Source organism: Cyanistes caeruleus, chromosome 16 (assembly GCF_971803275.1).
Source record: "Cyanistes caeruleus chromosome 16, bCyaCae1.hap1.1, whole genome shotgun sequence".
Classification (NCBI taxonomy): domain Eukaryota; kingdom Metazoa; phylum Chordata; class Aves; order Passeriformes; family Paridae; genus Cyanistes; species Cyanistes caeruleus.
Window position 1 is genome coordinate 5,226,235 of NC_141716.1, and position 26,789 is coordinate 5,253,023.

Here is a 26,789-nt window from a genome sequence, read left to right on the forward strand (position 1 = left end):
CTTATCAGCTAGGAACAGGACAGAGCCACACTCGGGCTTCTGTGCCAATAAAAAATTAATTATTCATACAAGTTCCTATGGAGAACAGAGGAACACCAAGCACTGGGTGACCAAGAGCCTCCTCAGCACCAGGGAGGTGGGAAGGGCCAGCAGGTTTTTGGGAGGTGCATTGGGCATTCCAGGAGCTCCCCTGAGCCAGAGGTGTTTGAGGTGCTGCAAAGGGGAATGGGCTGCTTGGTTCAGTCAGTTTGGCTTCATCCCAGGACAGTGCAGCATCTTCTGCAGGATGTGAAGACCTGACTGACCTGACTCATTTCACAGGGTATTGGCCAGTCTTATGGTTTGAGATCAGATTTTGGCCCAAAGAAAACAAGAAATCAATTAGAAAAATGCTCCAATCAAGCCAATAATCCGCATTTTTAGTTTTTATTATTGGAAATATTTATATTACAGTAGCTTGGTATTTTAAAGGGCTATAAATGCATTTTTATATAATCAGCATTTTTAAAAGTCTATAAACATCCACTATGTTTGCCTAATGCACTATAAAAACTTCCAAAGGAGCTGTTATTATCCAACTTGTCACCTCACACAGGCTCCGAGGAGGAATTTTTTTTTTTCTTGTCTGCTGTTAATAAAATGAAGCAAACCATTAACAGCTTTGGAGCTGAAGGGAGAAGCAAAGGGGTTTGTAATCTTGGACTCCAAAGGAAACGTCTGCAGCTTTGCTCCTCACCTCTTTGAGATTCCCAACACGCAACAACAATTTTAAACAGACAAAATCAGTTTAGGTTACATAAATTCAAAAGCCCGAGCCTGGTTCTTTTAAAGTAACATCTTGCATTTTGTTTGGAGTGTTGCAATCTCTCACATATCGCTTTGAACTGGCTCAGTTTTACAGGCTGCCGTGCAGCTTCCTCAGGTTTCTTCGTTTAGAGGAGTTTTAATGCAGAATTATTATGTGCACACATGAATATATTATTAGGCATATGTGTATATATGTATGCAAATATATATACACACACACATATATATAAAGCCTGTCTGACGGTGGTGGTTGCACATCCAGGCCCCATCTCTCCCAGCACTCCCTGCATCCCAAACTCCCAGCACTATCATGGAACAAGCCCCAGACCAAGTCCTGATAAAAACATGCACGTACTTTGGAGGGAACACAGATATTTTAGTCCCATTAGGAGCTCAAGGGTCAGTGTGGTTTTTAAAGCAATTAGTGAAGAGAAGAAATCTGTGTGCAAAACCCAGGTTTGGGTTTTAAACAATCTCTCGATTCACATCTCAGAGATTTGCTGTTGGTTCAGATCCCTTTATAGTTTGCTCCTGTTCCCAACATATCTCGGTGTCGGGATGGATTCTCAACCCCGGGGAACCTGTCAGGGATGTGATAACAACTCTCAATCCAAAGAAGGGCATGGTTGTGCCTCTAACAGTGAGTGGTTCTTGAGAGCTCCCGGGCGGCCGGGGCAGGGTCCTGCTGGGGCACAGGGAGCCACACACCCTGGGCACTTTGTGATTTCAGATGTGCCCCAAAACAGCGTGAGAACCTGTTGCTCCTGGCACTCGGGTTCTCAAAAGCCCCAAGTGCTCCCCAGGGAGTACGGGGCAATGTTCCCTTGTGCTGGCTGGGCTGGTATTTTGGGTAAGGCCTTCCTGGGATGATCCTGAGGTGAGTCAGGGTGGAGAAGGGCTTCCATGGCTTCAGTTATTGAAAGGGCATGGGCTGGGAAAGCACTGACAGTCCTGAGTGATGTCCAGGGAGGAACAGCTTGGACATCCCTGCAACAATGGAGAAAGGGAGGAGAAAACCCAACAGTGGTGTATGTCATTGTGGAGAAATTCCCAGCTGTTCCATGGGGAATGAGCTGAGGGTGCAGAGGGGACAGCGGTGGTCACAAGGACCATGTTGGGGCAGAGGAGTGGGGACGGGGGAGAGGTTTCCTACAATTTCTGTCCCCAGTGCCAGTCCCTGAGGGGTGGCAGGTTTGTTTCCTGGGGTCAGACAGAGCTGCCTGAGGGCTGCTCTGTGTTGTGATCACTGCAGAGATGGCTCTGGCACCACAGGGACACCAGACTTTGTGGTTTTGCTGCCACACACCTGTCCTGGGCTGTCCGAACAGAGACGGTGTGGAGCAGCCTGCCCTTTGGAGTGAGGGGCAGCAGAGGGGAATCCAGTTCCCAGCACAGGCTCAGGCTGAGACAGAAAAAGCCAAAGCAGCCCAGGACAGAGAAGCAGACGTGTCACTGGGAGTGGCTATTTCTGGCATTGTCCTCGGAGCTGGGGACCTCCGGGAGCACAGGGAAGCACCTCTGGGAGCTCCTGGGAGCCTTTCCCACCTCGTGGCACTATGGGGTGGTTCCTGCAGGCATTTCCTATCCTCAGATGTCTGGCTATCAGCTCCCAGCCGGTCTAACAGCCTCAGAAGTGTGTTGCCTGATGTCTCTCACAGATGTCCTAGGTGGGGGTGTCTGTCAGGGGTGTCGCTGTGGGTGGCTGTCCCTGTCACACACCACTCCACATCCACGGATTGCTGATAGGAGCAGAGAGTGCTGGGCACTTCACCAGGCACATGCAAACTTCCCCACCCAGATCCAAATCCAGCCACCACCACCCAAGCATCCATCACCAGGTGCTGGTTCCTCCAGTCCTGGTCCCCCAGAGCCCACCCACAGTGCTGGTCTGTCAGCAGCACGAGGGGCCCCTGGGTTCTGAGATGTCGTGGTCCTGCTGGGGAGCCTCAGTGAGGCATAGAGACCTGGAGAGAGCTTGGCAGGGGGGGACATGGGATTGAGGAGGGGCTCCAGAATGCAGGGCTGCTGCAAGCAAGCAGGACAGGTTGGCTGAGTGCAGCCTTTGCCAGGTCTGTCATCATTTATCTGCTCTCCCCAGGGCCCTGGACATCTTCTCTTGGAATCTGGGTCTAACTCAAGTCTCTAGAGATATTTGCTTGCTTCTCCAGGCACAAGCCAAGGGCAGTGCCTGTGCTGCCAAAATCTCCCCTCCTTGCTGTACCGCTGGATGAAACTTTGGGGGTTGGAGAGATCCTGTGGCCTCATAAGCCAGGAGACACCGCTGTGCTGGTGATCCACATCAACCCACCCTGACAGGGGGGTTTCCCTGCCTGGCAATGAGGCTCCCCAAAGCTCTCCATGCAGGGCAGAAAGTCCAACACCTTCCCAGCCTTCAGCACCTCTGGAGACACAGGACAGACGTGGCCAGACAATGAGGTGCCCAGGACATTGTGGTGAAGGACTCGGCCCCAGCATGAGGTTTTGGAAAAGCAGATCTTCCTTCTGGAAGGCGAAAATCAGGATCTTTTGAGCTTCTTCCCCACCTTCTCACCTGGATACCTTTCTACCATGGAGGAAGAAATACAAATGAAAGGAAGAAAAGGAGAAGAAAAGAACCAAAGCGGGAGACAGCCAAAGGTTTTCCGGCATGGACAAGGTCTCCGCGCTGTGCCTCCCAACGCTGGCACTTACCAAACATAGCCAGGGCCCCGCGAAACCTCGGGCCGGCACAGAGTAGTAAGATGAGCTCCCTCTTTATTTGGCCTAGCTAAAAATAGCAGAGGGGAAAAAAAAGGCAGAGTCAGGACCCTGCAGGACCAGTAGTCAATGGGCTGCGAGGAGCGATTGAACTCCAAGCCCTGCTCGGCAGGCTCCAGCTGACGGGCTATTTTTTGCCGTGGTTGACTAAATATGGTCAGGGAGGGAAGAGCAGGAGCAGGGGCCGAGCGCCCGGGGGTGCGTGTTTGGGATGCTTCATTGGGTATATAAGCACTGGAAAGGTGGACTCGCGTCCTGACCAGAGCTCCCCCCTTCCCTCCGCCAGCCCCCCCAGCCGTGTGCATCCCCCCGCAGCCTGACCCCCAGCCCGGGCTGACCCCCGGGAGATGGGGGGGGGGGGGTGACAAGGAGGAGGAGGAGGAGGGAAGGGAGGGGGGGCGCAGGCACTTGTGCCGGCGCAGCCTCTCGCATCAAGGTGTGCTGCAATCCGGGCGGGCACGGTGGCTGCTCCTTAACCCCCGGCTGGCCGCGGCGCTGGCCGAGCGCGCTCCCCGCCCGCCCCGCGCAGCCCCCGCGGCACCGCGCTGCCTCCCCGCACCCCGCGGCACCGCGCTGCGCCGCGCTGCAGCCGCGGCCACCCAGGGATGGACTTGTGGCGGTGCTGGGCGGCGGGGGCGAGGTAAGGGTGGGTGGGAGGGGAGGGTTTGCCTGGTGGATTTTTTTTTTTTTTTTAATTTTTTTTTTTTTTTTTTTTTTCCCTCCAAGTGAGGACTAATCCCATCCCTGGGCCTGCTCTCTGTTCCCTTCCTGCATTAGAGATTGGCTATAAGGAGAAGGCTGACGGCTGCAGCATGAAGCGCATTATTACCTTGTGATTCCATGACCCTCCTCTATGCATCCCTAACTCTCGAAAGCTGATTCAGCTTTCAGCTAGTGCTCTGGTGAGTCCTCTGCTGCAACAGAAGCTCCTAACTGGTATGTCTTCTTTTTTTTTTTTTTTTTTTTTTTTTCCCCTCTCTTCTGCTCTCTGTCTTGCCTTTAACCGCTACCAGCTCAGCTTGGTTTAAACACTTTTCCTGGCCAATGCAGGACTGAGTGCCCATCCAACTTACCCGGGGACTTAAATGTGGGCTTCTGCATCCGACAAATGTATGTGTGTGTGTGTGTGTGTCTGTGTGGGGATGTGCTGGATGTGTGTTTAATCTGTGGATCGCTTAGGAAACCTCACCCCCCCTCTTTTTTTTTTTGTTCTGCCGTGGCATACTCCGCATTTTAGAAAAAAACAAAAAACCAACAAAAACTAACAAACTGCAGAGCAAGCAGTGCACTAGAATAATCTGAACTGAAATGTTAGAACTTTGACATGCAACCGTTCTGCAAGGTTAAACCGGCCTTTAAATGCCTAATTCAGACACAGGCTGGCTAATGACACCTGGGGGGATTGGGGCTTTATTTATTTATTTGCAACAAACTAGTGCTATGAGCTGATATCAGGCAGAGCAAAAGGGTGAAATGTGGTTAAACTTAGCCTAACTTGCAATGATCTCAATGCTGTGGTGATTAACTCTTAAAATGCTGAGAAATGAGTATTAATTACAAGCGCATGGTTTGTGGATGATCGGAAAGGGAATATGGGGAGGAGGAGAAGTTAGGTTTCCCTGCAAAGGTTTGGAATTCAGGTTACATGAAGTGTAGCATCAATTGACTGTTATTGCTTCTGCAACTCAGAGTTGACTGTGGTCATTATATTTTATATGATAGTGGCGGTACCTATCACATGAATATACAGGCACCAGTTTGGTGAGGTGGATACTGTGGTGCACACACACTCAGGCAGATTTAGGTATGTTTTATAGCATGCATATGGATATTTTATAAGCATCTTTATGCACAGGTATATAAATGCTATATCCAAGCAGGTGTAATGTATCACCCAGACACAGCCCATCTCCAGGCTGTGTGGGGAGTGTGGATACAGGTATATGTGTGCCTGTGCCGGAGGGAGTGTGCACTGTGTAATTGTATAGGCAGAAATCTGTGATTTGTGCTGTCAGTTTAATTGCTGGGTTCCTCTCGAGCAGATGGTTGTGTCTGTGGCTCCCAAGGTCTGAGCCCAGTCTCTCTGCCATGGGCTGTGCTGGGACAAGTGCCTGCCTCCACCTTGGCCCCGCTGGCGTCTCACTTCTCCAGTGCCCAGCCCTGCACAGGGGCTGACTTCAAAGTCCCCAAAGGTTTGTGCTGCACAGCTTCAGTTTGACTTAGCCACTTGGACCTGAGCAGCACCTTGAGCCTGGGGCAGAGCTGGGAGATAATATACAGCATGTTGCTTTCCGTCCCTCTCACCCCGCTCCTTCCCCTTTCGCCTTCAGGCAATACCTCAGGCTCTTCCCTCCCCTTTTATTTGACCCTTGGCCTCTGCATGATCCAGGTCTCCATCCGTTTTTCTCTCCAGAACAGCCACAGTTTTATTGCGCATGTTTTTCTGCCAAGAGCAAGCGTAGGAGCTCAGCGAGACCAAGTGGGTTGAGGATAGTGGCTGGTGTTCACCCACCATCACTCTACTCCTGGTGGTAGCTGGAGGATGGGATCCACAGGGTGCCTCTGATGTTACATTAAAGGCACCATCATGGCCATTTGTCTGCTCCTCCACCAAAAGGCACAACCCTGAAAAGCATAAGATTCCACCCAGATCCTCAAAGCAAATTTAAATCGCCACGATGAACTCTGCTGCTGTGGTTGTGTCATTGTCTTCGGTTCTAGTAAGGATTTAAAAGGTCATTTTTTAAAAGCTCTTACACAGGGCTCGCTTTAGGTGGCTGGCAGCTGCTGTCCCACTGGTCTGCAGAATTTGGGGACTGTTTAGGACAGCCCATGTCAAATGCATTTGAGGAAATCAAACTGGGTACAAGGTGCAGATGTTTAACAGCCCAAGAAGTCTAGTAGCTGTCCTACCGCTGTCAGTCTGAAGGAAATTCAATACCATGGAGTGCTTGGCTGTGCAACACCCCACCACTAACACTTTTTGTTGTTTGTTTGGTTGTTGTTTTTTTTTTTTTTAATCTGAATCACTCAGACTTTCCCTTACACTTTTCAGCTCTCCCTTTGCTTTAATTTCACTGCAGTCATGCATTACACCAGTGCCACAGCTCCATCTCTTTTCCCTTTAATCCAAACCAAAGGTTGAAATTTGCCTTCAAATGAGACAAATAATGATGGTTAAAAGGGCCAACAAACTGAGGCAATGAGAGGGAAGCTGCACAGAGCCAGAAGCGAGGCATGTGAGGGGTGTGAAGCGATTTTGGGGGCTGGGGCTGAGCACAGCGGATTTACACCCGGGCTCCATGCGGCCTTTGCTTTCCAGTGATGCTGGAAGTCGATGGGGCGCAGGGAAATATTTGCTCCCCAGCTGGCGGTGATATTTTAAAAAGCAGCGAGAAGCATCGATGCAATTAGGTATTCCAAAGTGCTTAGTTTGCCACTTGCTAAGTTTACTTAAACCCTCTTTAAAGGGTTCATTAGAAGACTGTGAGGAACGGTAAAATTCATTAAGACGAAGGCAGCCATTGCACATTTGCCTGTAAATTGGTATCGAGCGCTGTCCGCGGCGGGCGCAGGTGAGGAGGCACCGTGCCCGCCCTGCTGAGCGAGCAGGCAGCGCCCGCCGTGACCTCCGCCGCGCTCCTGCCTAAATCCTGCCCATTATAGCCTCCCATTCAGCCCGGCCGGCCAGCGCAGCCCTGCCACTCGGCCCACATTGTTCAGGGAGCTTTAAAGCTCAGCACGGCTGCGAGGGAGGCGAGGGAGAGGGGCAGGGGCAGGGACAGGGATGCGTGCGGACCGAGCCTCACGGGGCACGGCGCGGCACCGACCAGGGCTGCGGGGAGAACTCGGCGAGGCTTTGGCCCGAGCTCCCAGCATCTCGCTTTGCCTGCCTTTTATGTCTGCAGGTCTTCCCAAAGCCCCTTAGCTGGCGTGGAGCTCAACCGGATGAGTTATTAGAAGCAATTTTTCATTATCATTTTTTATTTTTAATGCCCTGAACGCACCAAAAGGCATGTGCTATCTTTTGGGGGTTGCTTGTCTGCGGGGTAGTGTCTCGCTCCCAGTGACCAGCAGAGGAAAAATCATTGGATTCACTAGGTAAGATGCTTTCTTCTTCCTATGCTTTAATCTCTACTTACTGATAAAGCAATCGCGTGTCTGGGGCTGATGAGTTCTCTCACTCTGGTGAATGGAGCAGCCCTTCCCGGTGGTTTGTAAATCAGTAGCTGGCCATTCGATTCTTGGCTTTCTGAAAACAAATTGGCTTTTTGTTTCCAAATTGTAGGATGGTGGCAATTGGGAATTGATACATATTTAACTTTCTCCCACATGGCTTTGTCTGAAATGAAACCTGTGTGCGTATACAGCAAAGGCTTTCCTCTAAACCACATTTTGGTCTTTTTTAAATGCTAGAAGTTTATGATTTAGAATGAAACACCTACTTTTTAGGTGGAGTGGGAGGTTGGCTTTTACTCTGTGCCGTTTAGGTTTCAAAGAGCCCCTGCCAGGGCAGCCACTGGACCTCTGCTGCTTTGTGTCCAGCGAATGATGCAGTTCCCCTTCCCAGGACCCAAAATCCATCACCTGCCGAGGGCTCAGCCCAGCATTACCGGCGAGGATCGGGAGCTGGGCTGTGTGTCTGTCTGCACATGGGCTGGGCAGGAGGAAAGTCTGCTGGTTTGAACTGAGCCGTAACTCACTCTCAGGATGTAAATTGTAAATCAGCGTTATTTTTCCTCCTGTGACCATATAAATGCGCATATTGAAACTACCTGCTTGAGAGACATACTTCTTTATATGCCCATATGAACCTGGCAAGCTATGGAATGTAAAGAAGTATGTATTTCAGGTGGGAATCCTTCTCAGAGGAGCAATGTGTGACCCCGGGCAAGGCGGGGGAGAAAGACAGACAGATTATTTTATATTATTATTTTTTTTAACTGCCTGACCCGGCAGACTGACTGGGGAGTCAATTGATGATCTTGTTCCAGCGCGTGTATTGTTCTGTCACTTTGCCTGTGTCAGCAGGTGGAAATGCTCATCAGGACATTAAATATTCAATATGCTGACTGCGGCATGGGCTTTGAAAGGCGATGCCAGAGGAAAGCTGGCTGTCCGCTCCTGGGTTTTAACAGGGATGCAGGCCAATCGCTCCCTTTTCCTGCTTCCCCATCGACCCTTTTTACCCCAAAAATAAGGCTGGATAGCAAACAGAGCTGGCTGATCTTTGAATCTTGGAATAACAAAAGGAGATGGAGGGTGGGGGGAGAAGAAGAGAGAGGAAAAGGAGACAACAGTTGTGACTTGGGTGTGTTTTAGCTTTAAATTAGTCTGCAAATTCCGCTTTTTGAATCTTTCCCGCATTAAAACTTTTTGTGTTTAGAACTGGTGAGAAGGAGACCTTCCCTGTCAGTGTGTGAGCCATCGAGTCAGTGGATCATAGCTAAAGCCAGAGGAGTGCCCTGAATATAGGGGTCTTATTTTCCCAAAGGAAAATAAGAAAGTTAGACCCTTTAATTCTGGAAGCCTTTTCCTTTGTAACATTTTCCAATGTAAAATAGTTAGCTATTTTTCCAGGATCCTACAATAATGTGGCAAGATAAAAGGAATTTGGTTTAGAGACACTTTTAATGTTCTACCTAGGCGGGAGTCACATCTGAGGGTTTAAAGCTTTCAGCCCCAAATTTCCTCATGTTTCTGTGAAGTTGCAATGATGTGCAAAGCTGAACTCCTCAAAAAAGCCGCTCTCCAGTTTCCCAAACTCCGGTTTCCATCTCTGTGGGGCCGCTGACGGCAGCACTTAGTTTTTGAGTGATTTTCCTGCAATCACAATCCTGTCTTGGTCTTGCTCACGGGCTCCTCATCGTTTGGTTGGTGTGGTGCCAGGACATGTCATGCAGAGGTTAATCAAGTCTTTACCATGGCAGCATCCTCCCCTCGGCATGAGGAACAGGTGAGGTTCTGAGTTGGGATTTTGGGAAGTCTTTATCTGTGTCTGTTCATGGTGAGCACCACCATCGCTTGTTCCAGGTACACCAAGAGGGATTGAACTGCAAGCAGGTGCTCGTGAGTAGAGGGTGAGGAAAGGCAGGTTGGGCTATGGGAGATTTCCTACCTGTAGGATTTGTGGGGTTTATTGAGGTGCTTCTTGTTGTTGTTATTGTTGTTTAAATTAAATACCATGGCTGATGGAGGTGTGGGCAGTGCTGAGCCCCTTCCCAGCAGAGGAGGAGCCTTTGCTTTTTTTGCCAGGTGGCTTTGGGAAGGCTGGGTTTGCACTGGAGGATGGATGGTTTGCACATTATCCTGTTGGCTTTTGCTGATTCTCTGGCTGTGCTGGGCCCTGAAAAGCTGGGGTGTTGCTGGCTGGCAGCAGCGCAGTCCCTCAGGACCCAGCTGCAGGGATGCAGCATCCCCTGAGCTCAGCCCCACCAGCAGCCACCCTGCCTGGGGACAATCCTTGGCCCCCATGACCTCACAAGGATCAGTCCTGTGAGTGTCCAGCCCCATTTTGGGGCCAGACTTAAATACAAAACTGGTGGATGCTGGGAGCTGAACCCAGGCAGAAGGCACCTGGTACCACGCAGGACTGCAGTTCTGCTCCTTTGTAAATCAGCAATGTTACCTTGAGTCTCTGGATGAAAAATGAGGACAATTCTCACCATTCTGAATATCAGACAACATTATATCTAATATATAATTTATATATGAAATTCCCCTCCTTTCTTTGCTGACCCTTTGTCCCACTCCTTCTCATTTCCCTTCTCCTTCCTTTGTTCCTTTTCTTTTTCTTTTTTTTTCCTTTTTTCCTGTCTTCTTTTTTCTATTTTCTTATTTTTTTATTATTATTTTCTTTTTTCTTCCCTCCTTCTCTGTTTTCTTCCCCTTCTCAGCACAGGTTACACTAAAACCCCTGTGCCACTGCATGTTGCTCTTGCAAAGGTGTTCATGGTTTGATTTACAGCAGATACCTGCATTTGTAATGCAATTTTTATCTCCTTCCCCCCGCCTCTCTGAATTAATACGCTTGTTAATCACATGGAATTGCTAACTTTAGGAAGTCGCTAAGTGCTCAGATTTATTTTTTATGTAAATATTTTCAAAGGTATAATTCTGAGCGCTGTCTCGCAGCGTGGCAGCGGAGGTGGCAGGGGAGGCTTTGCCATGGATGGTGTCGCCTGGGCTTGGATGATGTTAAAAATGAAATGGGGTGGATGTGGGCCCCCAAGAGCGATGGCAGCCTTGCTGTTGACACCAATGGAAGCAGGTGATGGCCACAGGCCTTTGCCAACCACTTTGTGCCGTTCTTCTGCTCTTCATCCCATTTACACCTCTTTGGATTAAACCCGCGGCTGTTACATTGCAATGGGCCCGCTCTCTTTTACAGCTAAATTAAAACCGCTTCTCTTAAACTTTTTATAAACTGGTGAGCATCTCCTGGCCTTGAGTGCTGTGGTGGGTGTGATTTGAGCAGCACCCGTGCTGGACCTGCAGCGCTGGGACGCTCAGGTGCGCCCATCCATCCTGCCAGCTGAGGACTGTGCAGCGCCAGGCGCAGAAACAGGAGCTCTGAGAATTGTAAAAGCCATAAATCCAGTGGACCAAATTAGTTAAATTTTTCTATTCTATGCCTCACAAAATCCAGCCGTTCTGGAGATGAATTCCCCGCATGTAAGCGGAACTACCGGCAGGTATAAGATGGATATTTCGCACGTGCACATGAGAGCACAGGGACAAATTTGTGCCATGCGGTTTTCCCTGGCGGGTTTTTCTTTTTTCTGTACTTCTGAGTGTTTGTTACATTGATGATCCATTATTACAGTTGTTACTATTACTTAATGTTGGGAGACAGGTGGTCCCATAAATTCTAGCACCCTCTATTTTTTTTTTATTTTTTAAAAAAGGGGGGGCATGTTTGCAATTCAAGTTTAATAGTGCATTCATCAAGAGCAATAAAGCATTTTATTGCACAAGTATTTCAAGGGATGTGCTGGCCCTGGTAAAAGCATTAGTAAAGGGGTGCATCAGCAATCTCATTTAAAACTGTCGACCCAACGTGAAAAATGTTGCATTGAAGAATAAACTGCTATTAAGCATGATTAGATTGACCTGCAGGACAGATATTTTAGCTGCAGCAGCACAAGTCGATCAAAGTGAGCATCGCTTAGATTGCAAATTTTTTTTTTTTAATGCCCTAAATTAAAAATGAAAGAGCCTCAGAATATTTAGGACCAGAGTGTGACTTTGGGGGTGAGATTTGTGCATTTGATTCAAAGCAGTTTGGGAAAGTGGGGAAAGGGGGAAAAGGTATTAATTGCTGCCCCTTTAGCATACATTGAAAATATGTTACTCAGATCAACCAATCAAAAAAGAAATTGTGCTGACTCAGCACTCGGGCTAGTCTGCACGTCCGATTGCAGAAGAGATCAGCACTGCACTGCAGTATCTTTCCCTGCCTTTGACACCAGCCTAGCTGGGCAGGGCTTCCCTTGTGTTTCCCAGGACTGGTTTAGGCCAAGAACAAGAGAAGGCCCTGAAGAGAGGAGGAGAGAGTCAAGGTTGCACGAGCCTCGAGCTGCTAACAATCCTTTTTAGTCAGTAAGAAAGAGCTTCCATGCTAGGTTTGCCCTGCCAGATGCAAGCGGCATGAATTGCTTGGGAATATATCTATTTTTAAAGACTTTCACCACATCTTGCACTTAGCAGTGACTGTGGGTGAGGGGGTGGTGTGTTCCTAGCAAGAGAAATATCCTTGTTCCTCAGCTCGGATCCCTCCCTGGAAAGCCCAGGGCTGATTTCAGTGCCGCACTGGTGGCTGCCTCCCAGAGAAGATGCTGGGTTAAACGTTTGCCGCGTGATGCTGAAGTTGCTCTTGACCTCAGCCAAGCGGGCAGCGATGCTGAGAGCTGCCTTCCCACTGGGATGCGGGGGGTCACGCTGAGAGCAGCCCAGCGCTCCAAGGATGGGAGCCAAGAGGGAGCATGGACTCCCCTGCTGGCTCGCTGGGGCTGCAGACAAGTTGTGTAGCTCGCCTGCCTCAGTTTCCCTCCAAGGCAAAGTAAGTTCTTGCTGAGGAGTTGTTGAAACTGTGTTTGCACTGTGAGGCTGAAGGAGGAGGTGGCCAAGGCAATGATGTGAGGCCAAGATTGTTCTGGTTTGGTTGGCATTGGCTTGCAGAGTTCTGTCTGGTGTGTATGTGGCAAGATGGCACTGCCTGTCTGGACTGTGCCCCTCTGCCATCGTGCTGTCACGCTGAGGCTCATCTGTGCTCCCCACACCTTGGAACAGGTGCAAGGTGTCAGGTGTGGAGGCTGGACCTCAACTGTGAGCCCATGGAGCCATGGATGCCTGGGAGGTATCCCAGTAGGATGAGGGATGATGGGGTCTGTGGGGTGCCCCAGCACTGTGGGCATCACCCCATGCTTGCTGGTCACCAGCGTGGCCGTGATCCTGCGCTGCTGGGTGACTCTGCCGATATCGGGCTATGCCAGGCTTAACCAGCTGTCTGTGCCCAGCCCTCAGCACCTTGGTGGGCACCTACAGGCAGAGCAGTGTCCCTGTGGGCTGCTGTCTCCTGAGCACTGCAGCACCCCGTGATGCTGTTGAGGTGTTTTTGCCTGCACTGTGTAAGCAGCACCAGCGAGCATCCCTGGGTTAGTCTGTATTTTTCCAGAGCGGTCTGTACGGAGGAGCAGCGCTGGTGGATGACCCCCTTGTGTGCAAGGGGAAGGCTTTCAGACATAGATATGTCTTGACTAAAGCAGGATTTGATAGTCAAAGGTTTTAGCAGTTGGAACAGTTGCTGGTGGTGCTCAGGAGGCTCAAGGGAAGCAGGCGACTGACATCTCCAACAGATGCAGGGTTTTCCTTTTTTTTCCTTTTCCTTTTTTCTCCTGAAGCACAGAGCCGTGCCTGTAAATGCCTCACCATGCCCAGATATGGCCTGTGCTGGGACCTGTGCCGCTATCTAAAAAAGCCCTGGGCAGCCTGATGAGCCTGGGGGAACTGGGGAACAACTGCTATAAATAGTGCTCATTCTCAGCTGCCCTTCTGGGGGGACAGGATTAGGTGGCATCTGGGCAGCCAGGAGGCGTGGGACTCGTGACCACCAACCGCAGAAGTCACCCAGCAGCTGTAAGGACAGGAGCCATCCCTGCAAAGACCTTACATAGGCAAGTCAACCCTGGCATTTGGGGAGTCGGATAAAGCCACAGGAGCAGGAATCCAGTGACCTAAGAGCAATTGAGAATAAAGTTCACCGCAACGGCCGGGACAGCGCTTCCAATCTGAGCTGTGACCTGGCATTGGACACAGGACTTGGCTTTTGGCTTTTCAAGCTGTTTGGTGCAAGCAAAGGAAGGTGTCAGGAGAGAGATGGTGGCATGGGAAGCAAAGTGTCACAAAGAGCTGCTGAGATGAAAAGACTGGTGTTCCCTTCTGGGAGGCTGCGGGTTAATTTGCTTGTTAATTTCCTGGCAGCGAGACTATTGGAAGCTCTGATTTAATATTTGTGTTTACCTCGGGTAAACAAATTAACAAAAAACCCCCAAGTCTTAATAATTTAAGACACCAACTTGATTGAAGCTAGCAGAAAGTAATGAATCTCATGCGGTCATTTCACTCCCAACCTGACAGGAGGTGGGCAGTGCCTGGAGCTCGTGGCCATGGGGATGTAGGGTCCCTGAAAGTGAGGACTGCAGGAAAGTGAAACAGCTTCTGAAAGAGCAGAGGAAAACTGTGTTGTGCTTGAATTAAACTCAGAGTATTTGAAGAGAAAAGATGGAGCAGGGAGCGGGAAAGGTTTGGCCAGACAGAGGAGGTGGCTGTGCAGGTGATACCTGCAGGATGTCCTGAAATGTGTGCAGTGGGAGACTGGGGATAAAATCGTGGAGCAACACTGCAGCTTGCCCCTGAGCAGGTCTGCAGTGGGATGGGGACTGGAACGTGCAGGGTGAGATGAGTATTTATGTCCAGGCTTTGCCCCTTCTGTCCCTCACGGTGTCAGGGCTGTGCTGAACCACTTTGGCTTCTTTAAATTAAGCCAGCTTTGTCCGAAAGCCTTGTCTTCGAGACAATAAGATGCACCCGCTGAAATCTATTGTGCCATTTTTGCAAAGCCCAGCAAAAGTCGCCCGTGCACCATCCCCTCCCTGTCCTCCACGCTCATTTGGCCTATTTGAAACTGAATTTATTCCTGGGAAGGTCCCCATCAATTTGCCTTGCTCTTTTGTTGACAAGTTTATTAAAAACCTGGGCAACTACATATTAAACTTTTATCAGTGTCGAGGAAGAATACGTCCTTTGAGCGGCCACAAAAGTTATGGATTGGGGCTTAATGTTTCTTGTTCCACCATTTGGCTGAGTCAGCGTAACAAATAAAAGCTGCCACTTCTTTTTTTTTTCCCTTTCTTGAGAGACAGTTCTTTTAACAGTGTAAGTAACTGTGTCCAGTAATGCAAAAAAGGTTTCAGGTCTGGGTAAACATGAGGGTTTTTGTTTCTCTCTGTGCCCGTAAGTCTTTAATAATTTGAATAACTAATTTAAAATAAGAAAATATGAACCCTGGAGAAAGTTATTGCTGCTTAGCTCTGAACCAATACTTTTTGGTGAAATAACTGTTACTTGATAGTGTGTATATTAAAAAATTTGCTGCAAATTAATAATTGTTGTACTGCAAGTGATGTGCTTTCATCCAGTGTGAGGGCAGGAAGGGGTTGGAGCAATGTTTGGTTGGGGATGTCCCTTTGCGCCGCTGCAATCGGGGATCTTCTCTCTTTTTCTTTAGTCATGAGATGAAACAAAGAGGAGGGCAATATGTTGCACCAAAGATGTTAAAAATAAAGCGTTAGAATTGCATAACCTAGTTCCCATTTTGCCGTGCAGCTGAGTTTTTCGGAGTTGAAAGAAGCTTGAGAAATAATTGGTGGGAAGGAGTTTAAACTGATATAACAACAGTCAGGCAGGGGGGGAAAAAGTGAGCACCGGGGGACTAAGCCACAATTCTTAAAGTCTGCTGGGCAAATAAATAAATAACACAGCATCTTTCTCTGCCTGTCACCGTGTCCAAGGATTTTTTAGTTCTCAAACAGGTTTGCTGGCATAATTTGTCAAGTCCAACAGGGAGGTTTCCGTGTGACAGCCGATCGTTTTTCACCAGGCACAGTGGTGCACCAGAGCCATCCTGCCGGCTCGGAGCAGCTCCATAATTAGACAAGAGTTAACATTCCTGTATGAGGAGGCTCATCCCTCCTGCCCAGGGCATGGCACAGCCCGCCAGGGCCCATCCTGCGCCGCACCCGCGGCCGGCGGGGAGCGTTCCGGACAAATCCCTCTGCCTCCAGGAGTTTATCTGCATCACCATTTGCTCCAATTATAACTAATTGGACACATATTGCACTTTCATAGAATCTAATTTTCTATTGATTTTAACGGGACTGCTGGTGTTTTGTACTATTAAGTGGTATCTTGTATCAGTTGCTGTTTAAAAACGCTGAGTGCACTCCCCTGTATGGGATTATGCAGTCAGCACATGTTTTAAAACCTGTTTAATTGTTAGGTCCATAAAATGCACAAACTGTATTAGGCTTTGTTCTCTTTTGAAAGTGTGAGTAGCAAAACAAAAAAATCCAACTCCACAACTATTTCCACAGCCAGTTTCAGGAGGTGCAGCTCCCAGAGACCTGCTCAGAGCCTTGTGCTTCGGGAAAAGAGCTTTGGAGGGACCATCTTGATCCCACACGGAGCCAGCTCCCTCCAGGTAACAATGCTCTGCATTGTCAGAACAGAGCAGGTCCATCCCTGACTGCTATTTTTACAAGAGGACCAAAATTTGGGTTAAGACAGAGATAAGGTCACTTAAGATGCTCTGTATAACCAAGGAATAAGGTGATAACTTATGATAAGTGATAAGATGATAAGGTTTGGGATGTTATTCCCTGTCACAGGTATTGCCAGGTACCTTGGCAATACACCCAAATAGAACCAGACTATCAAATTAGCCATTTCATTTCAGCAAGTGCTCATTGAAGCAGGGTGAAAGCAACAGTCCTCTGGTCAGCACCATTTAAAGAAGAGAAGATTTAAAGGAGAGATTTAGGGGAGGAAGGGAGAGGTGGCCTGGCAAAGAGCATTTCCAGCAATGCATGGGGATCGCTGGCTCAGGGATATTGGATAACAGCAATAGTGGTGGAGAAGGCAGATTAAAGGAGATGGAAATAATGTTTTGGGGCAGCTGAGTTACCCCGGGGTGCTGGTGAGTTTGCTGTCAAGTTGCTGCCTTTGCTGCTCATTAGCAAGAACCACGTTGTGTTTGTTGGAGACAGGTGAGTTCATGAGGGTGTATAAATTAAATAGACACTTTATTAAGTTCAGGTAATAGTTTGGGTTTGAAAGACTGAGTGGCTACTGCAATGTCAGCAACTGCTTTAGTGCACAAAGGAACTGAATGCTTTTTAATTAAGTCAAATAAAATCCAAGCAGAAGGCTCTTGAGCCTTGTCTGGAGTCTACTTTTTGGGTTGAACATCTTTAATTTTAGAAATGTTAATAAAACACAGTCTACTTTTTCCCTGTAATAATATCAGTTCAATTAATATTTGATGTCTGTAAGAAAAAGGATAAAAGCAGCGAGCTTGTATTTTCTGGTTTACAAATGGCACATTGGGCAGAATCCTGCAACTATGGCATTGATTTAAACATCCTTGCAAAGACACCATGCAATAAAAGTTGAATCATCTGCAGTATAAGTATGGCTGTTTGGGGGAAAAAATAGCAATGTGAGAGAGTAGACATTTTCCTGTATTATCAAAAGCCACTTCATTTTGAGGAAATTTCCTCCAATTTAGTAATGTTTGGATGGAAATCAAATAACACATTAGCTTTGGGAAAGGGGAAAAAAAAACCTTCCAAAGCTAATTACAAAAGGGAATGTGCACTTCATTAAGATAAAGCTGTAGGAAATCAATGTTCTGTATTGTTGTTTTTTCCTTTTGATTGGATTTTAGAATGATAAATTGTTCATGCATTTGATCTAAAAATGATTTGTTTATTCAGATGAAGAGCAACAGTACTTTGTCTCATTTGGCCTTTTAGCTTATAATGATAATGGATTGGAGGGCTCCTCATTTCTCAAAAGTGTATTGGACTGGAATAGGCAGGAGATTTCTGGACTCAGAAGGATGGGCCCCATGCAAGGGTTCGTTGTAGGCTAATTCCATTGCATGTTGAATCTTCTGCTTCATTAGGAATATCGACAAATGCTGATAAATTCTTCGGCTTTTCTGTACTGTCTATAACACGTCTTTATTAGAATATTGAGGCTGAAGTGGAAAGATCTGCAATAGAGGAGAATCTCGTGTTGGGTACTACTGGTCCTTCTGCCACAGCACTGGGGGCTTTTGCCCATTTTCCTGGATATAACCATGGGCAGCACAGCCTGCAGCCAGGCACAGGCACCACACCAGAGAGGGAAAAGCCAGGTGTGTGTTTGTTCTGCTATTTGGCCTTTGATTCACCTCTATCCCCTGGCTCTCACTCAGCTGCCCATGGCTCTCCAGTGCCATCCCACAGCTCCTGTAGGCTGTGCCCGGCTCGGGAAGGCAGGGGCAGGAGCAGGGCCATGTGCAGGGAGGCACCAGCACCTGCTCCTTCCACACCTTTCTACTGCAAGACCCAATTTAATGAGAAGATGATTAGACCTGACTTTGCTTTGGACACAGATCTGACCATGCTGGAGGTTGAGGTTTTGGGCCTGGTTTGGGCCTGGTTTTGGGCCTGTTGCAGGCTGCACTTGCAGCATTGGCACAGGCAGGAGGGGAGAGCAGCACCGATCCCTGCCTGGCTGCTAGGATTGGCAAACTCTGCTGCCAGATCCTGCCTGTTGAATCTGGCAGCGCCCAGCAGGGAGAGGTGAACCCTGTCCCTCCTGTTTCATAGTGGAGGGGGCCCACAGACATTTGGAAATGAGCATTGCCTCACTGGAGAGACCAGGGGCTTCAGCACAGCTCAGACCTCTGACCGCATCTGTAATCCATCTTGTTAGAGTGGCTGGTACAGCCCCAGAGCCCAGCCTGGCAGAGACCTGGGCCCTCCCTGCTGGCAGGCTACAAGTCCCTGTAGGTTGCAGCCCTCTCCAGCTTTATAATGTGGGCTGCTCTTTCTCAGCTGCTGGGAAAGCCTCACCACCAGAGAGACAGCATTAGTTTTGATTAATGGCATCTAGAAGAGAAAACCTAATTTTCTAAAAAGGAAAACCTTACCCATAACTCACTGCAGAGAATTTAAACAAAATGTTATAGAACATCCACGCCGACTCACATTGATTTCAAATATGTTCCAAGGCACTCCCTGAAGCAAAGCAGGGGGGAGTGGGAACAGCTCTGGTCCCCAGCAGAAGATGCTCAGTGTAACCCCACATCTCTCTCCCACAGTCCTGCTTTCAAAGGACTGACCCCAAATCAAGAGGGCTGGGACAGTGCAGACATGCCTGGGGAGTGGATTGTGTTTGAGGTGGTGATGCTCAGGCAGTTTGATGCACTCTGTCCCAAAATCCACGTGCCCATCAGGGTTTAGCTCTGTACAGCCTCGGTGGCTAATGGCACTTCCACCTGTACCCAATCATCAGTAAATAATTACTTTCCTTTGCCTCCAGTAAGTTACCAAAGGATGAATTTGATACTTCCAGGCCTTCACTGTCTAAGTTTCCATTTAGTTTCTTGTCTTGATTGTCTCTTGAAAAGATACCTCGAGATAACTTGATTAAATTAATTATAGAGCTCTTTTAAAAAAAAACTATTCTCTCTCCCTTTCTCTCTCCTTCTCTCTCTCCATTTATTTATAGGCAGCTTAGAGTAACGGGTTTGGGCAGTTAAGTGATCTGCAGTGCTTACCGTGACAATGCGAAGCCTGTAATTCTTCGGGAGATAAAATGCTGGCCCACTTGCAATATTTCTGCGTGCAGAGGTTCCAAGCACAGGTGCTTTTCCCTGGTATCATCTTGCAGCATGGTGGGCTGCGAGGGAGAGGGGGGGAAAAGTCACCTTTGCCTTATGACGCATATAAATTCTTTAAATAGGTTATGCACATGGCAATGTGCAATATCTGCGCGTGGCTCCGGGTTAAGAAGGAAAGGCCTGACTTTATTGGCTCCCACTGCAGAAATGATCGGAGCTGCTGTGATTTTTAAATTTGATTTACCGGGTTATTTTTAGCAGTGGGGTGTTCATGCTGCAGGGCTCTCCAGGAGAAATCAACACCCCAGTGCTGAGATGTGAACCATCACAGGAGTCACTTGGACAGCAGTGGTATAGCATGGATTCGCTTTCCCCCTTTGGGGACAAATTGCCAGATTATGAGATTGCAAGAAAGAAAAGCTTTTTTTTTATTCCCCCCCATTCATTCCTCCCTTTTGTTTCCTTTCCACCACTTTCCTGTTGGTTTCTGGTGATGGCAAATACAACCATTGCTTGAGCAGGTCTTAAACCTCCTGAAAATGCTGATTTTGATGCCAGATGAGAAAACACAGGAGGCTTCACAGTAGGGAAGCAAAGTTTGCTAACCTCTAAAAAAAGATTTCAGGTGTTCCAACCTTTTCCCTCCCATTTTTCAAGGAGAGCCCTGAGGGGAGAAGAGTTCTGCAGCCTGAGTTCCTTGGCTGTGGGCTGGGCTGGTTGTAGTAGACAACACCTCTGCTGCTGAGTGTTAGGTGTCACTTCAGATACCGAAACACAGGGCATGGAGGAGGACAGCACACCATAAAACGCTGAAAGAAAAGGAGGCAGGAGGTGATAATTAAAGCACCTGGATGAAAACAATAGCCTTTACTTATGCCACACAGTAATAGCAACGTGGCTCTCAAAACAGACAGAGCCAAATATCAAGTTTAAAAATGCTTCAGGCTGATGGTTACTGCTGCAGACTATTCCACTGCTGTTCAACCTGCCTCTTTAATTCAGACCCGCTCTTCAGCCGTAGCCTCTAAGAAGCTTAAATAAATCCTGACTGCCTGAAAGTGAAGCCATTTGAACCAGTGCGGCATCAGGCAGCAAGTTCAGAAGAGGTCCAGGCAGCTGGGAAAGAAAGGACCCTGAGGAATTCTCTTCTCTGCTGCCACAGCCCATGAGGCCAAATGCTTTGCTAAAGCTGGTAAAATGGAACCAAATCAACTGTTCAATGGATTTGGTCCCCTTCAACCAGCTGTAGCTGTGCATTGATCTCTCAGACGCACCTTGGAGGATGAAACACTTGGACCTGACCAGGGCGGCTCAGGCAGAAGACAAATGGCCATTTGAACACTGCTGATAAGGAAATGATGATGATTGGCATCTACAGATCTATCACTCGGGCTCTAAACTGGTGGGCTGAGCCTGAGTCATTATGTGGTTGCCAGTCAATTCTGCCTAACGGAGACCGCTCAAGATTGATAATTTCTATCACCCTCCTCCATTGATCTCAGCTGTAACCCAGTGTATCCCCACTGCAAATGCTGTGCATTTTCATATGTGTTTGCTCATGCCCACCCCAGAGCCCCGTGCCTCAGTGTTTCATCTGCTGCAAGGAAGAATAAAGGTTTTGATCTGAAGTTCCCTCCTTGTGTTTTGTACCACGCGCCGAGATGCTCCTTCAGCAGCTCTAGTGAAGAAATTACTGTTACAGGGCTACCAGAGCTGGGAAGGAGTTGGGAATAACAACTGCTTCCTCACTGCCCCAAACTGCAAATATCCACTAGCCAACAAATGTTTCCTTGTTAATGAGATAAAAGCTGTGCTCCTAAGAAAGAGCTCCCTGTTTCACTTTGTTGGCCTAAAAGACTTGTAAAGTCCCTACCCCAGTCTGGTCCTTATAAGCACTAATGTTATGCTAATGGAGTTAAAGAAAATCGCTCACTTTCCCGTGTAATAATGATTGGTGGGAAAGTAAGCTGGGCGTCATCCTTTCCTAGCCATCGTAAATCTATAGGACTCTCACCAGCTATGAATATTGCAGCCTTAATGAGCCATTTGGATGCAAAAGTCTGATGGGAGATTTTTCATGTCTTTACTTCTTAGCAACACCTGGCCCAAGTTAACCCCTGGCATGAGGGTGTGCAGAGATTTGTCTCTTTTCACAGGCTAGAAATTAGGTTTACTTCATTTCACATCCCTGGTCCTTTAGGTACCGTTTAAGTGTTCTTACTAGGGCCAAAAGTATTCGTGTGCTTCAAGATAAGGAGTCGTTTGATGGATCTGAGGCTTAACACGCATCTAATATTTATATCACTGGGTATTTAAAAGGCAAAGACATGAGGAGCAATGTTACTGCAGGACTGCCTCTCCTCAGCTAAAAGGAAAATAGTGCTTACTCGATCCTGCTGGCTCATTTTTCTGCACTTTAACAGTGCCTAAACATCCATGTCGATATCCTACTGAAGTCTACACATGTTTTTTTTCCCCATATACTTCAGTCAGATCAGGCACATTTTCCTTCTTGACACCAACTGATTTTTTTTGGAACATGTAAAAGAAATTACAGATTGTATTTTAATTAATTAATTAAATTTATTTATTTATCTTCACAATTGCATCATCTTTCTAAGCACCCAATGATGCACCCAAAAGGGCTTTGACCTGGCCTGATAGAAGACTTGAGTGAATGCAAAACGCATTTGTTGACGTTTTTGCCTGCAAACAGAGGAGAAGGAGCAGCTCCAACAAAGCCCTGTATTAGCATGGAGACAGTTTGTAGCCATGGGTAGTTTGGGTGCTCATTGCTTTCCAATTGAAGCCTCACAGCACAGCTCTGCCCTTGGCAAAACAGCCAAGTGGCCACCACTTCTGTAACCACGAGTCACCTCTTGACACATGATCTGCCCTCATTGCTTTGTAGTTACCCATGCTGGTTTCTGTGCACTACTCAATCCCAGTTCCTAACTCCCATCTCAGAAGAATCAAGCAAAGGCATCTGCTGAGGCAGAAACCACTGTCCACACAAACCACCTCAACGCTGCCACTGCCGGTCCTGAGATTCCTGAACATCCTTGGGATGAAAGCACAAGGGAAGGGAAATCCTCAGCACAAGTCCCTAATTGCTGGCAGGGCTGTGAATGATGTTGGAACTCCAGAGGAAAAGGTTGAGTAGAAACAGATGCTTCCAGCAGGTTGTGGCCTGGGTTTCCAAAATACCATGCTCCTCCCACCTGCTCCCACAATCTGGGTTATTTTCTCTTGTTCCCCAGGGCTGCATCCAATGTAAACAACACCATTATTAACATTCTTCTTTGGTAATGATAATTAAGTTACTAAAAAATGTCAAATGGGGAAGCTGGCGGCATTGCAACTCGAACAGAACTAGGGAATGTAAGTTAAAATTTTCTTTCCTTAAAGAAGTTTGGTGCCCCCAAAGCCACCTTGAATTGCAGGGAAGCTTCCACTTCTCTGGAAGCAAGAGGACATATGAATACACAGGGATCCCAAAAGTTGGGCCATGCATTTAAATGCCTAAATGTAGATCCCACCTTCAGGCACCCATGCTTGAAGATTTCTGTCTGTGTTTTTATTGCCTAATTATGTCTTTATGGAATGAGAAATTCAGTTCACTTAGCATGGAATTTCTATAACAATACAGCCAATTATGGTCTAGTCAAGGAAATATCAGGCCTAAGAAGAAGGCAGCAGGTAGACTTCAGGGGAGCTCTCCAGGGACTGATAATGTGTAGGAACAAAAGTAAGGCATGGGCCAAAACATTGTAAATATTCTTCTCAACAATTTGTGTTTCAGCCCTGCTCTCCCAAATCCTTCCTGCGGCAACAGCAGGATTTGGAGCTCGCTGATATCTGCCCTTTGCAGCCGGGAGGTGCCCGGATCCTGAACCTGTCCATGGTCTGAAAACTGGATGTGCTGCAGTCAATTTCCCATAAAGCACAGGAAGAGAGGAAGTCTTACCACTGACTTTGAAAATCCCAGGATCAGGTCCTGGCTAAGTCATTAGAAACCTTTAGCCAACCATCCTTAACTACATCAAATCTAATTGTTCCCCATATCCTCTAAGAGGCTGCTCTGATGGCTCACCAGACACTGCTGGTTTCCTGGAAACCCTATTAGCTTCTCAAACAAGGCAATCCTGAGGACTCAGTCCTGCAAACCTTTTGTGCAAATATTAAATAACAGCGAATAATTAGCAAGAATAATCCTTTTTGCTTGACCCTCTTCTGTAATAAGGACCTTTGTCGGCGAATGCAAACGTTATTTTGAGGAGCAATTCATAATCTAGAGCTGCTGAACACATCAGCCTAAATACACTAATACTCTAATATCCGTATTTGTACAGGACTTAAGAGAGACAAAACCAGGCACGTTCTCTGTCCCAAAGACCTGAGAGCATTCGCCAGTCAAGGATAGGAAGAGGAGGTGGCAAAAGAAGTGGCAAAGAGGGGACCCACTTCTGCCTTTGTCACATCCTTAAGTGTCTCAGGTGCCGTGATCAGATCAGCTGGATTCTGTCCATGGAATTTTTTTCTGCGCATCCTTTTCTTTCACCTGTTTTCCTTTTATTTATTTATTTATTTATTTATTTATTTCTGAGAGGGGAGAAAAGGAAGGACAAGCAAGCCAACAGGCAGATAATTGTTCTGTGCTGACAGTTTGTCAAGTGATGGAAGCACAATTTTAGTCAAGAGATCTGCGTTACAGCAGTGAGTGAGCAGAAGTCTCTTCCTTTCCTCCCAGATGGCATTGACATATAGCCTGAAGGGGCTATCAGGATACAAAGCTAAAGATGGTTAAAGACATTAAAAACTGTACAATGTGAGCACCATCTACACCAGGACCATCATCTAGGAGGAAGATTCATCCTGACATATCAGGCAGAAGTCAGATCTTCTATTGGTGTTATATAAAGTTGTTGGGCCAAAGGTATTTCTGAGATAGACAAAAAAATATATATATTCCTTCTGCTAACCATGTCTTTTCCAGTAGGTCTTTATTGACTCTTGAAAAGCTATGACCAATAAATGTAATGATCTGCCTTCCCTTTTCTTTCTGGGTGAACAATATCTTCTGCAGGGTGTTTATCACTGCGGGCAATGAGTGCCTTGAGCCATTCCTGTCTAACTCCACTTCCCAGCAAGACATTGAATGCATTCTCTTCATCACACTGTTTCTCATATCCTGCCAGGGCTTTTGTTAATGATAAATATTGCACTCAGGATAAGATTATAAATCTTACCATAGGTTGGAGGGAATTTGGTGGCATTCCTTGGATTTGGTGTTGTGCAAGTTACTTAATTAATTTGCACAGAGAATGGGCTTAATAACATTGCATTTTTCAATAAGCAAGCAGTGCAGCTGGAGGGACAGAGAACCACGAAGAGAGCAGTTCACCTGCAGGAGAATATCCTCAACTTCCCCCATCAGCGATAAAAATGTCAATACATTGACACAACCCCTAATTAAAAATGACTGCCATAATCACACGTATCATAGCCGTAGGACATTGGTTTGGATGAAACACAAACAGCGGGATGTGCTGCACATGTTTTCCAAAGGAAGAAAGGCTTGGATGGTGGGATCTCCTGCACACCCAAGCGAGAGCAGAGGAAAGATCCCTCAGCTCCTACGCGCTGCTCCTTCACCGTCCTTCCCACTGAGCTGAACGACGGTGACTGCCTGCACGGCCTGAGCAGTTTGCAGCCAGGAGATGAACCATGTCCACGTGCCCTTTTTTGGCTGAGGTTGGAGCAGACGTCCTTCCCTTTGTGTCTGACGTGGCCAGACAGCAGGCGCGTGGCCGGGCATAGCAGCCTGGCGGCTTCAAGCATTACCTCAGCTCCTGCAGCAGTGCTGAGCTGTAGTAGCACCCAGCCCAGGGTGTGGATACGTCCTCCTTTCCCTCACAAGGAACAAAATCCCTCATTTTGGGGTGTTCAGCAAGCAGAGGGACAACAGAAAACAGCTTGTCGCTGCTCCATGTAAATGATATTATGCAATTGGCCTGCCTGGATTGGATATGGATATTGGATACTGGATATTTAATGGTTGGACTTGATGATCTTAGGGGTCTTTTCCAACCTGAATGATTCCAAGAGAGACTCCCTATTTTAATGTTCAACTGCTCTTGCCTTATGCTTGTGATACCCATGTGCACCCAGGGATCTCAGCTGGCTCTAAGCACTTGTCTTTTATTCTACAACACCAGAAATAAGCACTGAGATGCTTCATGTAGCCCTGGGGCGGAAAGGTGGGATTGCACCACAGAGCTGGGGCTGAGGAGAAGCAGCATCTGCTACAGGGGGCTGAATAAGAGAGTGATGGGGCACAGCATGGCCAGTCTTTCTCTTGAAGAAACTCAACACCAAGGGCTCTTTCCCAATTCCACGTGGGATAGTTACTTCACATCTCTTAGCATCTCTGATAAAATCTGCCTCCAGCTCCTTCTGCCCTCCCATCTTATAAATCATTTTGTGCAATGCCTGACAGATGATTTCTGCTTTCTCCTGCACAGAGGGACAGGAGTGGGGAAAGAGTGAGAGAGGGAGAGATTTGAAACTGTTTCCCAAATATTCCAGTGTCCAGGCATGAGCTGATATCCTGCCAGGAGTAAGAGGTGGCCCTGTGCAGCACTCACTCAGGAACAAATAATGAATGATCCTGAGCCTCTACTCAGCACAGGGAAAGGAATTAATTTCTGTCCCCCTTTTGTGGATCACCTGGAAAGTACAGGCATAATCCATCTTTCCATGGCGAGGATCATGGCCCTGTGAGCCAAAAAAAGCCTGTGAAGGACAAAACCTGGGACAACCCTTTGAGCTGGGACATCCGTCAGTCACAGAAAGAAGCAGGAAAAGAAAGAAAGAAAAAAAAGAGAAAAACACCAAATGACTTTAACTGATGTATCTTCATCTCCTGAGAGGGAAGCTGGAGCTAAGCCTGGTGTAACATCCTCACTTCATTTTGGGGATGAGCATTTCATTCCCAGCTGCCTTGGAAGTGCTAAAAACTTCACAATAATACCTTTTCATCATTTAAAAACTTCCATTGTGATCTCCAGCCTGCAGTGTCACACCAGACGATTTAATGTGGGGTGTGAGTAGATTTTCAAGCATAGACAGATTGATTCATGAGTGAATTAATCTGATGCATCTTTTAAATGGAAAACTGACATAATTTTCCATCAGAGACCTGCTAATAAAGCACATTTACTTGGTGAATCCATTTTTTCCTGTACTAAGTGCACTATATAAGGCATAAAAA

The 26,789-nt window shown here is 47.4% G+C and overlaps 1 protein-coding gene across 6 annotated transcripts in view; it reads left to right on the forward strand.

Moving 5' to 3' along the window:
* Nucleotides 1–4,360: 4,360 nt before the first annotated feature.
* Nucleotides 4,361–26,789, forward strand: part of LOC111938072 (uncharacterized) — a 60,498-nt gene continuing 38,069 nt past the window's right edge. The window contains exons 1-2 of one of the 6 annotated variants that reach the window (XR_015276949.1): nt 4,365–4,500; nt 23,319–23,435. The gene's annotated coding sequence lies outside the window, so the exon portion shown is untranslated. Of the gene's footprint in view, nt 4,501–5,606; nt 5,731–23,318; nt 23,436–26,789 lie in introns of those variants that run through there. The other 5 variants (XR_015276952.1, XR_015276948.1, XR_015276947.1 and 2 more) reach the window with 5 other exon arrangements.